Source organism: Suricata suricatta, chromosome 4 (assembly GCF_006229205.1).
Source record: "Suricata suricatta isolate VVHF042 chromosome 4, meerkat_22Aug2017_6uvM2_HiC, whole genome shotgun sequence".
Taxonomy (NCBI): Eukaryota; Metazoa; Chordata; class Mammalia; order Carnivora; family Herpestidae; genus Suricata; species Suricata suricatta.
The window spans coordinates 13,209,185-13,222,201 of NC_043703.1; positions in this window are offsets into that span (position 1 = coordinate 13,209,185).

The following is a 13,017-nucleotide window of genomic DNA, read 5'->3' on the forward strand; positions in this document are numbered from 1 at the left end:
TCACTTTGGAAATGCTTTGAGCAGTTAGATACCTGCAAAGTTTGTTGTAGAAATTTACCTGTAAACATGGATAAAGATTGCCAGGTATATATGTACACATACATTCTAATCCATAGCCACATATAACCATGTATTTAAGTGAAGATGCCATCTATCTTTCATACCCTACATATAGATGAATTTATCACTAAGAATTGCTTATATAACATTATATGGAAATTGAGTACATGTTTATATATTGAATTTAGACATATGAAGTGGTAATGATTATATGTCTGTAGCTTTATCTGTGTGTAGATATTTCATATATATAACACATACATATTGATATTCTAAGAGGTTAGAATAGTTGCTAGTATATTCGAGATTGCTAACTTTGAAAAATTACCATTTGAAAATGGTAAAGGGGCACCTGGGTGGCTCAGTCAGTTGGGCATCTGCCTTGGCTCAGGTCATAACCTTGCGGTTTGGGGAGTTTGAGCCCCATATCAGGTTAGCCACTGTCATCCCGTCACTGCAGAGCCTGCTTCAGATTCTCTGCATCCCCCCTCTGCTCCTTCCCTGCTTGTACTCTCCCAAAAATAAAGAAATATTTTTTAACACATCACAGTGGTAAAAAGTTGTTATACTATTATTTGAAATGCTTAAGTTCAGTATTCTGAGAAACTCTTAAACACAAATATAAAAGATGAAAAGTTTATGCAAAAATGTGGAAGGAAAGAAGAGAGAACCACTGTGATATAAGGACTTAGATGACCCAGAAACGCTACCGGGAGCTGAAGCTTCCAGAGCCATACTCTGGGGCTTCACCGAGGACACAGTAACTCGAGTATTCCACAGTCCTGACCTGTGGCGAGTCAGGGGAGCCAGTTTTGGTTGCCATCTTGTGCAAATTATTTTTAAAAGCAGGAGATTTTCAAAACTATATACTTTCTTTGACAAGCACACTTTCTGTATACAATCTAGGGCCAATATTACCATTAAATTGTACGAGAAAATGGGGAGGAAACCTCTTATGAGCCTAGAAACAGAGCCGCCCTGCTTTAAAAACTGCTCTTTTGAGTTTTCTACTTGCCCGCACCCGAGACGAGAAGATTGTGTTGTGTCCCCACCTTGTGGTTCTAACATGTATGTACCGTTAGACATAAAGAGCTAAAATCCATGTTGGAAATGTTTATTTTCATTGACTTAACCTAAACTTTTGTTGTCCAAATCATTTCCCTTCCATCGGACTTCTCACTGCCCCTGCTACACAACACACACACACACACACACCCCTAGTAATTGCTAATAATCTTACTTAGCTGTACTTTTCTAAAATTATCAGCTGGCTAAGATTTATACTTTAAGCAGAGTGCAATTTAGAATATAAAGTTCAAAAGCTTACTTTAAGTAACTCCTCCACAAAAAATTTTTTTTCATTCTCCTCTTTCTCTCTTTCTCTCTCTCTCTCTTTCTCTTTTAAGGTTAGGATTTAACTAGTGGAGCATTAGAGTATTTGAAACGTTCACTTCTCAAAAGCTGAACCTCTCACTTACATGAAATTTCTACATTGGTAGCCATGTAGATGACTAAAAAAAGTCTTAAATGATCAACTCTTTAGCACTGAGCAACTACTGGGCGAATCAGGCCCCCCTCAATCCCTGTCACCCCTGGGCCTCATATCGCCAATGTCATGGTGACAGAAACAACACGGTGTACACACCATCTGGCAGATCAATCATAAGAGCTTGTAGTCATGTGTCCACCACACCCATTGATCAATATACTAAATAAAAATAAATGTAGTGTGAAAAGGAAACATTTCTTTGAGAAAGACATCAGATTTTGAGATGCCGATCATACATGACACCTGAGAATGTGCAGATTATTTTGGTCAGAATCGTTCATAGAACCGTCTGAGATCAGCAAAGGACAAGATAGCTGCCTGTACTAAAGCAGGTGAAATTTCAAAGCAGCATGAGTGATATGCCTTGGGCTGTAGAAGTGGTGGGGGGGGGTCACAATTTTGTATTTAGAAAAGGAAATGGAAATTATTGTCTTGTCCTACAAAATAGACACCATACTTCTTGGAGCAAAACTCTTTCTGGATGGCAGCTGTGAGTTTCTAGGACAGAGGAGATACTGAGATCTTCATGCTTCTCAGGATGAGCCAAGGATCAGAATCATATTGAAACGCTGATCTGAGAAGGGGGACCCTCTGCCTGCTTAGACTCCCTATTCAAAACCTTCATTAGATTAGACATATGCCAGAAAGCAGTGTGGTGCCGGGTCTGAAAACAGTGATCGAACCACAAAAATGATCATAACACAAGGAAACAGTATAAGCATTAAACGATTTCTTGTCCAGTTTGGAAATGTGTAAAAGGGCTCTTATTAAAATATTTTGTATTATCTTATTAATAATAAACTTTAAAATAAGCTTCAAAACTCTTCTCTAACAATGGTTTCATGGGACAGACCTCCTTGAGACCAAAGTTGTTATGAAAGTTATTTTAAAAAATGTTTCCATTTCATTTTTTCACCCCAAAGGTAATAAAGACTTAGTATTAAAAAATACATTCAGACATGGATAAAGAGGGAAGTGAAAGTCTTCTCTGGGTGGAGTGAAGATCTGACCCGAATGAGGCTCCCGGTTTGTGATTGTAATGCTTAGGAGTTTCACAGTCTGACAAGGCCGTTTTGTGGCCACGTCATCAAAAATCCTGGGCACAAATTTTCAGCTTCTGCGGGCAGAGCGGGAGCCTGACACTAGGGGGCAGACAAGCCCAGGTTTATGATCCAGCCTTCTGGAAGTAGGATTGAGGCTTCAAATAATTGTTTGCAGACCTGACGAAAGATGCAAAACAAAAACAAAAACAACCCTGAAAAACAAACCAAAAAACTTGGCAATCCATTAAAATAACAAATAAAGAAACAAAGCAAAACTGGGCTGTGTAGTTTTGCTCAATTCAGTAAAAACACTGACAGCCAAACATAGTTTGTGTATGCATGTGAACAACACACACTAGGGAAATAGTGCCTAAGGGAGGAGATCCCAGTACAGGACAGGCAAGGTCAAAGAGCCAGGCAGCAGAGCACTACTACACCGCACAAGACAGCCTTATGGCTGAAGTCAGTGTGGCTGGAGGACAGTGTCTCAGGGGTGAGGGGCCACATGAGGTTGGAGAGGTAGGCAAGTTCACGTCTGGCAAGATGGTGTAGTCCTAGAGAGGTCCAGCCATTCCCCCTTTCCTGCTGGATGGAGACCTTTGTAAATGGCGGTAGGGTTCTTGGGGGAGGGGACAGGGGGATTCCGATAACAGACAGGAAGCATCATCATGGCCCCTGTTGGAGTAAGAACATGGGAGTAGCTTCATAAACGGAGTCCTGGTCCAGGCCAGCTTTCAGTGGGTCCATGGGTCACACAGTGTCAATTTTCTCAGCCCCCAAATGTACAGCTGAGATGGGCACAGGGAGGTTGAAAAAAAAATATGGGAAAAGTTATTCCCTGGAAATTGCAAGGAGAAGAAAGCTGGTGTGATTATGTTAATGCCAACTGACTTCCAGACAAACACTGCCAGAGGTACCCACGTAGGGAGAGGTCCTGACGATGAGGAGTCATTTCATCCGAAAAACATGAAAACCATCAGTGTATATGCCCAATAATGAAGCTTCAGAATACACAAAGCCAAACAAAACTGACAAGACTACAAGGAGAATAGAGAACGTCTGATCAAAATTCAAGACTTAACACCCCCCCTTCTCAGAAATTGCTAGAACCACACAAAAATTTGGTAAAGATGTTGAAGATTTTAACAACATTACAGATCTTGCCTTACACTCACAATGGGAGAACATTCTGTCTTTTTAGGGGAGTGTAAAATGTTTGCCAAAATAGACCATGTGCTTGTCAGTTCAATAAATTTTAATACAATTCAAAAGATTACAGGGTATGTTTTCTGACCATAATGCAACTAAGTTAAAAATAAATGACAATAGTATATGTTTTTAAAAATCCAAATTTGGGATCCATTGCTCAAAGATAAAACCTAAAAATAAATAAAAACACATTTCAAGCTTCAGAATGATAAAAAGACAGTATATAAAAAAATTGAGGTGGAGTACCTAGGAGGCTCAGTTGGTTAAGTGTCCGATTCTTGATTTTGGTTCTGCGCTGTGTGGCGCCTGCTTGGGATTATCCCTCTTCCTCTCTCTCTCTCTCTCTCTCTCTAAACAAACAATCGAATAAATAAATAAACAAACATTTAAAAGAGAGAAAAATTGAGAGACGTGGCTAACAGAACTAGATGGGCAATGTTTGTATTAGAAAAGGAGATAAATTTAAATCAATGATTTCAATGCACTCTACAAAACTAGAGACAAAACAGCAGCTTAAATCTAAACTAGTAGATATGAAACCGTAAAAATAAAAGCAGAAATCATTGAAAAAGGCCAAGAGAAAATTAAAACCAGAAGACACTTCTTAGAAAAGATTAATCAGATTGAGAAATTGTACTACTCAGGAAAAAAGAAAAAACAAAAGTTATAAATATCAGGAATGAAAGAGCATCTCACTACAGATCCAACAATCATAAAATGATAGAAAAAAGTGAATAGTATGAATAACATTATGCCAATAAATTTAATAAACTCAAATAAAAAAAACCTCTCAAACCTGATGCAAAATAAAGAGAAAATGTTATTTAGGAGTTTGAATTTGCTATTAATAACTTTCCTACAAAGAAAATTTCAGATTTACATAGTTTCACTGGTGAATTCTATCAAACTATTAAAGAAGAAATCCTTCTACTCTTATAGAAAGTAGAAGAAAGGGAATACTTCCTAACTCATTTTATGAGGCCCCGACACTCAGATATCAAAACCTAGAAGAAAAAAAATTTTACCAAAAAAATTATAAATGAAAATCCCTCAAAAGTTTACAATTGAAAATCCTTAACATAATATTAGCAAATGTAGTCTACCATATTAAAAAGGCATCTTTATGTAATGTACATACTTTTATAGTACCTCAGTATATAGCATGTAGTATTTTTAGTATATATAGTATTTTTTGTATAATATTTTCATACTAAAAATAATTCTTTCATACTAAAAAGTGTCTGAAGTTCACTTTTAAGTGGGAATTCTGTATTTTTCCTTGATGTATCTAGTAACCCTATGAGTTCAACCTGCTTGGAGACTCCCAAATAGTAAATGTTCTTTCGTCTGTTGAAATGGACGCCCTGGACATTGAACAGAATGTCATAATCGTCATGCAGTTTCTAACTCTTTGTGCGTAGGAATTAGTGTTCCTCAGGAGACAGAATTGTGGATTTCAGTTTAAGTTGAAGAGGACCCTTGGATCCTCTCACAGCACTGAGGTTCCCCTCTAGCTGTCTCCTCACCACCAACCAATTTGACCAAAACAAATCCCACATTCAGAAGCAAAGACTGACATCATATCCTGTTGTCAACGGAGCTTCTGAAATCAAAGGACCAAGTTAGAAAAGTGTACTGATTGATCTTGGAAGATTTTTCCATGCAGTGCCATAAAACAACATCTTAAAATTTAGGTGGAGCACATTTCCTGACTGCCCTGGGAAACAGAATTTGCTAGAATATAAGTTAACACTGCCGAGGAGGGGTTACTTTTGAAAATCCAAATAATCGATGCATCTAAAGACAATTATAATTTAACAAGTATCCTACTACCTGATTATGAAATGATTAAAATAATTAATGATTTTACCCTGATACGGCTGAAAGCAAAGAGCATGGCAACTTTTCAAAGTAGTAGGATTAAAAAAAATTTTTTTAAAGTTCATTTATTTTTGAGAGAGACAGACAGAATGCAAGCAGGGGAGGGGCAGAAAGAGAGGGAGACACAGAATCTGAAGCAGCTCCAGGCTCTGAGACGCCAGCCCTGAGCCCAACATGGGGCTCGAACCCAGAAACTGTGAGAGCCGAAGTTGAACCTGAGCAAGTTGAACCTGAGCCGAAGTTGAACGCTCAACGGACTGAGCCACCCAGGCGCCCCTGAATTTTTTTTTTTTTTTGGAAAGAAAAAGCGTACAACGGTTCCAACCATATTTTTCTGGTTTGCCAGCGTGGTTTGTGCTCCTTCTGCCTTCAGGGTGAAGGCGAAGTCCAGAGCCCTATCTGGTTACTCTGCGTTCCCGGACCCAGCAGAGATGCTCAGATTCCTCTTGTGTGAGTCTCCTTTCCATTGCCTTTGGTCCTAGCTGACCCTAGAGGACCTTCAGCCTCTGCAAATTCTCTGCCAATTATTTCTAGGCATTACTAGAGTGTGCTTTGCTTGTGCACGCAAACACATTCTGTTCACTCCCGCCCTGTGGCTCTGGCTGTTTTCCAGCACTTGTGTTCTGGTTGAGCCCTGCTGGCTAAGTGGGAAGATGGTGACTCTGCACCGACACAGAGAAGCTCCTTCCCCCACACTGCTCAGCCTCCCTCCCATGCCTTTGCCTCTCAGGGAGGCACCGGGTTGTCTGAAACCCCCCTCTGTTCTCTGTAGAAATGGGGAGTCACGCTCTCTCTCTTTGGATTAATTCTTTGTCTCCGTGACCAAGCAACATGCACCCGATGACTTGCAAAGATTTTAGTAAAAGAACTCTCATCATCTTCATCTCCAGTAGATGCTGTACGTTCTTGCTAAGAGGCAACAGCGACACCTGCTGGTAAAGGGACACATTTCCTGCTACAGCTGTTTTTTGTTTTGTTTTGTCTTGTTTTTCCTTTCAGTTTATGAAACTTTATAGTCACGAGGCAACACTGACCCATAAGAACAGATCTAATCCCTGCCTGGCTGTAATTATTTTATTTTTTAAAATAAAACAAAATAAAACCAAACCAAACAAAATAAAATCACTGTCTTGTATCTGATATTTGCTATTTCAGTAACTAGAGGGGATTCTAGCCAAAACGGATGAGCAGGTCAAGCACTGTCTGGAGGAGCTCACATTTCTAAGAACACTTAAAACGGAAACACATTAATTCACTAGCTCTTTCGGTACGACACAGAACAAGTTTCCACTTTCAGTTCTACAAAGACACAAAACAAACAAATGAACAACAGACCTGTATCACAGTCCACCATGGAGATGTAGAATTCTGATTAGATGTGTGAACTCTGGAGCTGTGGAGTCTGGGTTGAGTCCCAAGTCTGCCAATTAAAGCTATCACCTTGGGCAAGTAACTGAATTACTCTGTGGCTCAGTTTTCTTATCTGTAAAGTGGGAATAAAGATAATAAGACTTACTTCATAGCACTGTCATGAGGATTACATGAGCAAGTATGTGCCAGTGATTGGCATGGTCCTTAAAATAGAGTCAGCACTCTATGAGTTGTAAGTAATAGTATTTCATTTAAATGGTGTTAGTAAATGTTTCATATTAATCCTGATTTGCTGGAGAAGACTTGGGAGTACAACAAATAAAACAAAGAACTCCAGAAATGTCAAATATTTCATCAGAATGAACATGAAAACATAATGAATCTGCCAGGCAATCCTAAAACTTATAGACCTTCTTGAAAATTTAAAACTAGAAATGCTTTCCCTGTTTTAAAATTTTACAAATTATTTTCTTTTTGCTAGCTATTGGCTATACTGAAAAAGATAAAGAGAAAAAGGAAAAGTCTTTTGTTGCATTAAGATAGAGTTCTGTTTCTTTTAAAATCCCAAACGTATGGTTTTACCATAATTTTAAAGTAGCTTTATATTTTCAAGATGAACAGATATTAAATCTTACATTAACTATAAGCAGATCCTCAGGACCAACATATGTCAAATGACATCATTTGAGTCACATTAATTGAAACTTAACCTAATACAAAAACTACTATTATTTCAAGAATTGAAACATGACAGGGGGCTCCTGGGTTGCTCAGTTGATTAAACATCTGACTTCAGCTCAGGTTCCTGAGTTTGAGCCTCAAAGTAGTCTGTGTGCTGACAGCTCAGAGCCTGGAGTCTATTTCAGATTCTGCTTCTCTGCTAACCGCCCCCCCCAACCCCTGCCCTCAAAAAGTACTTTTATGCTCTCTCAAAGTAAATAAACATTAAAAATTTAAAAAAAATTAAAATATGACATGAATTGTGATTAAGAATACTTAGTCTCCTACATTAAGAGGAAAATAAAAACACTCAGTGACAACTATTATACAATAACAGTTACCCAAGATCAGTACAATTCAGCCTACACGTCTTTGTTATTTTAAAACAGAAGTTCACATACTCTGGGGGCAGAGCTATGTTGGGGTACACAGACTCACAGGGAAACAGAGTGGGAATCTTGTCAACATTTTTAAAAAATATCGATAACGTACTGTTATGCCCAAGATTTCAGTATCTTCCCCCCAAACCAGAGACCACCGGGGAGACCGAGTAACGCATGCAAAAGCAAAGGGCATTTATTATTACGGGCTTTTAAGCTCGGGCACACAGACTTCACCAACACAGTGGATCCATGTGGAGAGCCCCGAACAAAGGCGGGGTGGGGCCTTTACGGGTTTTGGGAAAGGGGGAGTTACAGGTAATTGTGACACAGGTACAGTGATCCAATCATTATAGCCTAACATTATTGGCAGTAACTTTAACCATACACATTGTCCAGAGTGTTCTTTACTTGTGGCGGGATCCAATCACAACATTTAGAGTATTAACCCATTACAGAGTGGACCCAGGACCCCCATGTAGGGTGTAACTAGCCTTAAGCAATAAGTGATTATCTATAGCTTCTATCTCTAGACCTGCCCTTAGGAATGTTAAGGGTGGCCTTTCCTGATTGGGTGTTACAAGGGTGGTCCCTCCTGCCTGGAGCAATGTGTGCCCTTTTATTGTCTAATGATTCTGAGAAATGACACTTAGGCCTCCAAGGTCAGAGGGAAACTTGAAGCCTGTCATGGAGTCAGTTTGGTTCAGACCTGCGTCCTTACAGTATGTAAATTTATTTTGGTATTTTAAAGTTTTTATCAGACATATGCACAAGTAAAAGGAACAGAATTCCATGTCTCCGTGTCATCTAATGGAATTATTCAGGCCATTTGAGAATTATTCTGAAAGATTAAACTGATAACAGAGGGCAAAGAGCTCTGCCGTTGTATGCGAAAGTGATTTCAAGTCTGTTTCAGGTGAAAAAAAGAAGCAGCCTATCAAAAAACAAAACTACAACAACAAAAAACTTGTCCCGTCAAAAAACTCAAACAACAAATGTTAATGTGCCCTAAGCACAAACTTGAAAGGTTAGCTAATAAACTGAAGTTAACCAATTTGCACAATATGTGCAGCAAAGCAGAGAAATGAAGTATTTGGTGTTTTACTGCTTTTTGCTTTCTGTGTGAAGTCGTCTTGATCAGTCTATAAGGAGTTTCATGGTTAAGTACCAAAGTATGTGAGTTTGTGGTCTGGTTCCAATTAAAGTCATTTTCAAATGGACAAAACAAGCAGGTGTCCGCAGCCCATTTGTGACAGAGCCCTGCATCCAAACACTCTAGCAGTCACTGCCTCCTCCGTCGGAAACAGCTTTAAAAAAAAAAATTTGTTTTTAGGGGTATATTCAGTGGCTAGTAAAAACAGAATGATTTGCAAAACTTTTTCAAAAGCAAGCAAAAATAACCTCAGATGAAATGTTCAGCTAAACACAGGTTGTCAGTTCCCGGGTGCATTCTGGCCAGACCGACAGGCACCGGGAGAGAGATGCAAGTTTGAAAGAAGATACAGCTCTGCAAAAATGCAGGATCCAAAGACAGAAAAACTAAAATATTACAGAAATTTTGAATGGAATGTGTATCTTTGAATATATGTAATGCACATATGACATATAGCACACCAATATAGGGTATTTTATATGTATGTATGTGTGTATGTATGTGTAAAACACATACTATAGATAATATTATCTATATATTATGTGTATATAATATATAACTAAATTACCATAACCTTGAAAACCTCAATGAAAAAGATGAATTTCTAGCAAAAATGATTTTTCAATGGTAGAGGAAGAAATAGAAGATGAGCTATATGAGCAAATGAGCTAAAACCCATTATTTAGTTATTTGTTTATTTAAGTTTATTTATTTATTATGAGAGAGAAAGAGAGAGTAGGGGAGGGGCAGAAAGAGAAGAAGAGAAAGAATCTCAAGCAGGCTTGAGCTATCAGTGCGGAGTCCGACATGGGGCTCCATCCCACGAGTCATGAGATCATGACCTGAGCCAAAATCAAGACTTGGATGCTTAACTGACTGAGTCACACTGACTGTGCCCTAAAATCCATTTTAAATATTGGCATCGAACAGCCAAAAGAGCACATGCCAAAATTGTGTACAAGTGCATCCCACCAAGATTTTAAAGAACAGATAGTTGGGTACTTGGGTGGTTCAGTTGGTTAAGTGTCCAACTTTGACTTAGGTCCTGATCTGTGGTCTGTGAGTTCAAGCCCTGCATCGGGCTCTGTGCTTGTCAGCGTGGAGCTCTGCTTCGGATTCTGTGTCTCTCTCTGCCCCTTCCCTGCTCCTGTTCTGTCTCTCTCTGTCTCTTAAAATTGAATAAACTTTAAAAAATTAAAAAAAATAAAGAACAAATTATCTTTGCCTCTACAAAAATAAAAATCAAGTATTCTTTTTACTATTCAGTATGAACTCTTATACTGATGGATTATCCCAATTTTCTCTACAGCTAGTTGCTTACAGTCTGACTCATGCATCCATATCCAAGGGCTTCACATGTGCCTGGGTTTATGTCTCCTTTCCTCAGACCTGATTCAGTTGAAGGTGTGAACCCTTGCTCACACCCTGAGTCAGAGCAGCTGACCCAACTAAAGCCAATAGTTGAGACCACAACCTTCTGCATCTATTAGATTTTACTCAGGTATAGTTATTGATTGCAGACAGACATCCTGGGAAGTTTCTTAGCAGAAGGGTTTTGTGGAAGCCCAATTATTTCAATAAACTGTGCTTATGTCCTACACCAGCTGAGTCTAATGTCCAAAATGTACAATGGCAAGAATCACCTGCGCACCTGGGACATGTGCTGAGTTCTTTCTAATTCATAGGTGGGTCAATGCAGACAATTTTTCAGTGGTCCTTTTTATAAAGCAGGCACGTCAACTAAAAAAACTTACAGCTGTAGGCTGCAAAAGATGTGTGCTAAAATACCGTCTGACCCAGGAGATTGTTTTTACTATAGAATTGTCCTTGGCCCTAATTCACCTAGATATGTTGTGTAAGACTGCTGTTACTATCTGTTAAAATGCTTCTGAAGTTATAAACAGTTACTCATTCATTCCACAGTCTTTTATATAGTCCCCTATAGACTAGACTCAGTTCATGATGTGAGGGAGAAACTGATGAATAAGACAGACGAGGTCCTTGCTTTTATGGGATTTGTATTCTAATGGGAGAACACAAGTAAGTAATGAATAACACAGTTTCATGTAATAAATAAAATAAAGAAAAGAAGCAGGGTAATGAGAGAGTAATTTAATGGGTTGGGGGGTGAGGGGGGGGGAAGGTGAGATAGAGTAATATCTGAAGACTTCTTGGAGAAGGTGGCATTTGAACCAAAACCACACGCTGAGGGTCTTGGGAAAATCAGGCAAAAAGAATTCCAGACAGAACAATCAACAAGCCTAAAAGAGCCTATGTTGGAATTGAGCTTGCTGTGGTCCAGAGACATCAACAAAGCCAGAGTGCCTGGAGATAGTGAATGAGGTAGATGATGGTGTAATCCCACGTGGCCTTGTGAGCCGAGATGTGGAATACTGGGAAAGACTGAGACACAAAGAAATGTACTTGGATGCCATTTTTTTTTTTTTTTTTGGATTTAAAGGTTTATTCCTTGGATGTTCATGTGTTATTTAATTGAGTTTTAAAAGTACTTTTTTGGGATGGCTCGGTGGCTCAATTGGTTAGGCATCCGACTTCAGCTCATGTAATGATCTTGTGGTTGGTGGTTCAAGCCCTATGTCTGATTCTGTGCTGACAGCTTAGAGCCTGGAGCCTGCTTCAGATTCTGTGTCTCCTTTTTTCTCTCAAAATAAAGAAACATTTTCAAAAATAAAGAAACATTAAAAAATTTTTTTGAAGTACTTTTTTTAAAAAGAGACTTTATTACTTACAAATATTGCAAGGAGGAAATGCTTCTTAGATTTCTTTGTAGGTTTTAAAAAATCTTTTATAGTCCTTTTATACGAGTTGATTTCCCCAGGGATAGAGGAGAGAGGTCAAAGTGAAATAACTATCACAAGGTGGGCAAAATCCATCACCCAGAACAAAATCAGTTAACAACTTTAGGTGAACGAACATGTTTGTTTGTTTGTTTGTTTGTTTAACAAAAAACGATCTTACAAATGTGATTTCCTATAGTAGACATTTTTAGTCTCAAGGACACATATTAACAAAGTCCTAGAACAGTTAAGAATCCTTTCAAGAGAACAGGGAGGCTCTTTGACTTCCTTAGCAGATAGATGGACACTCATCCATGAGACCAAAGAACAGAGATGCCACTTGAATCTGGGAGTAGCTAGTATCATATATATATTAGCCACATTTCCCTCTTATTTATCTAGCAACAAGTCATTCCGCTTGAGTAGTTTGTCTTCTCAAGTGCCCATGTCAACAGTCTTCCATTCCTTCAAGATTTCTCACTAAACTCCAAAGGGAGGCATGTGGCTTCCAGCGTCAGCTACATTTTCTGAATGAGCAAATATGGGGTTTATCATGTACTCTTTCTACAGAAATTTGATTTTATTCTAAGTGTAACAGAAAATCAGTGGAGATTTCTGAATTAGGAGGGCAATATGATGTTATTCGTAGTTTAAAAAGAACACGACGGCTTAAGAACACGACGGCTGCTGTCTTTAAAGCAAATGTTGGGGGGCGCCTGGGTGACTCAGTTGGTTAAATGTCCGGCTTCAGCTCAGGTCATGATCACATGGTTCATGGGTTCAAGCCCTGCATCAGGCTCTGTGCTGACAGCTAGCTCAGAGCCTGTAGCCTGCTTCGGTTTCTGTGCCTTCC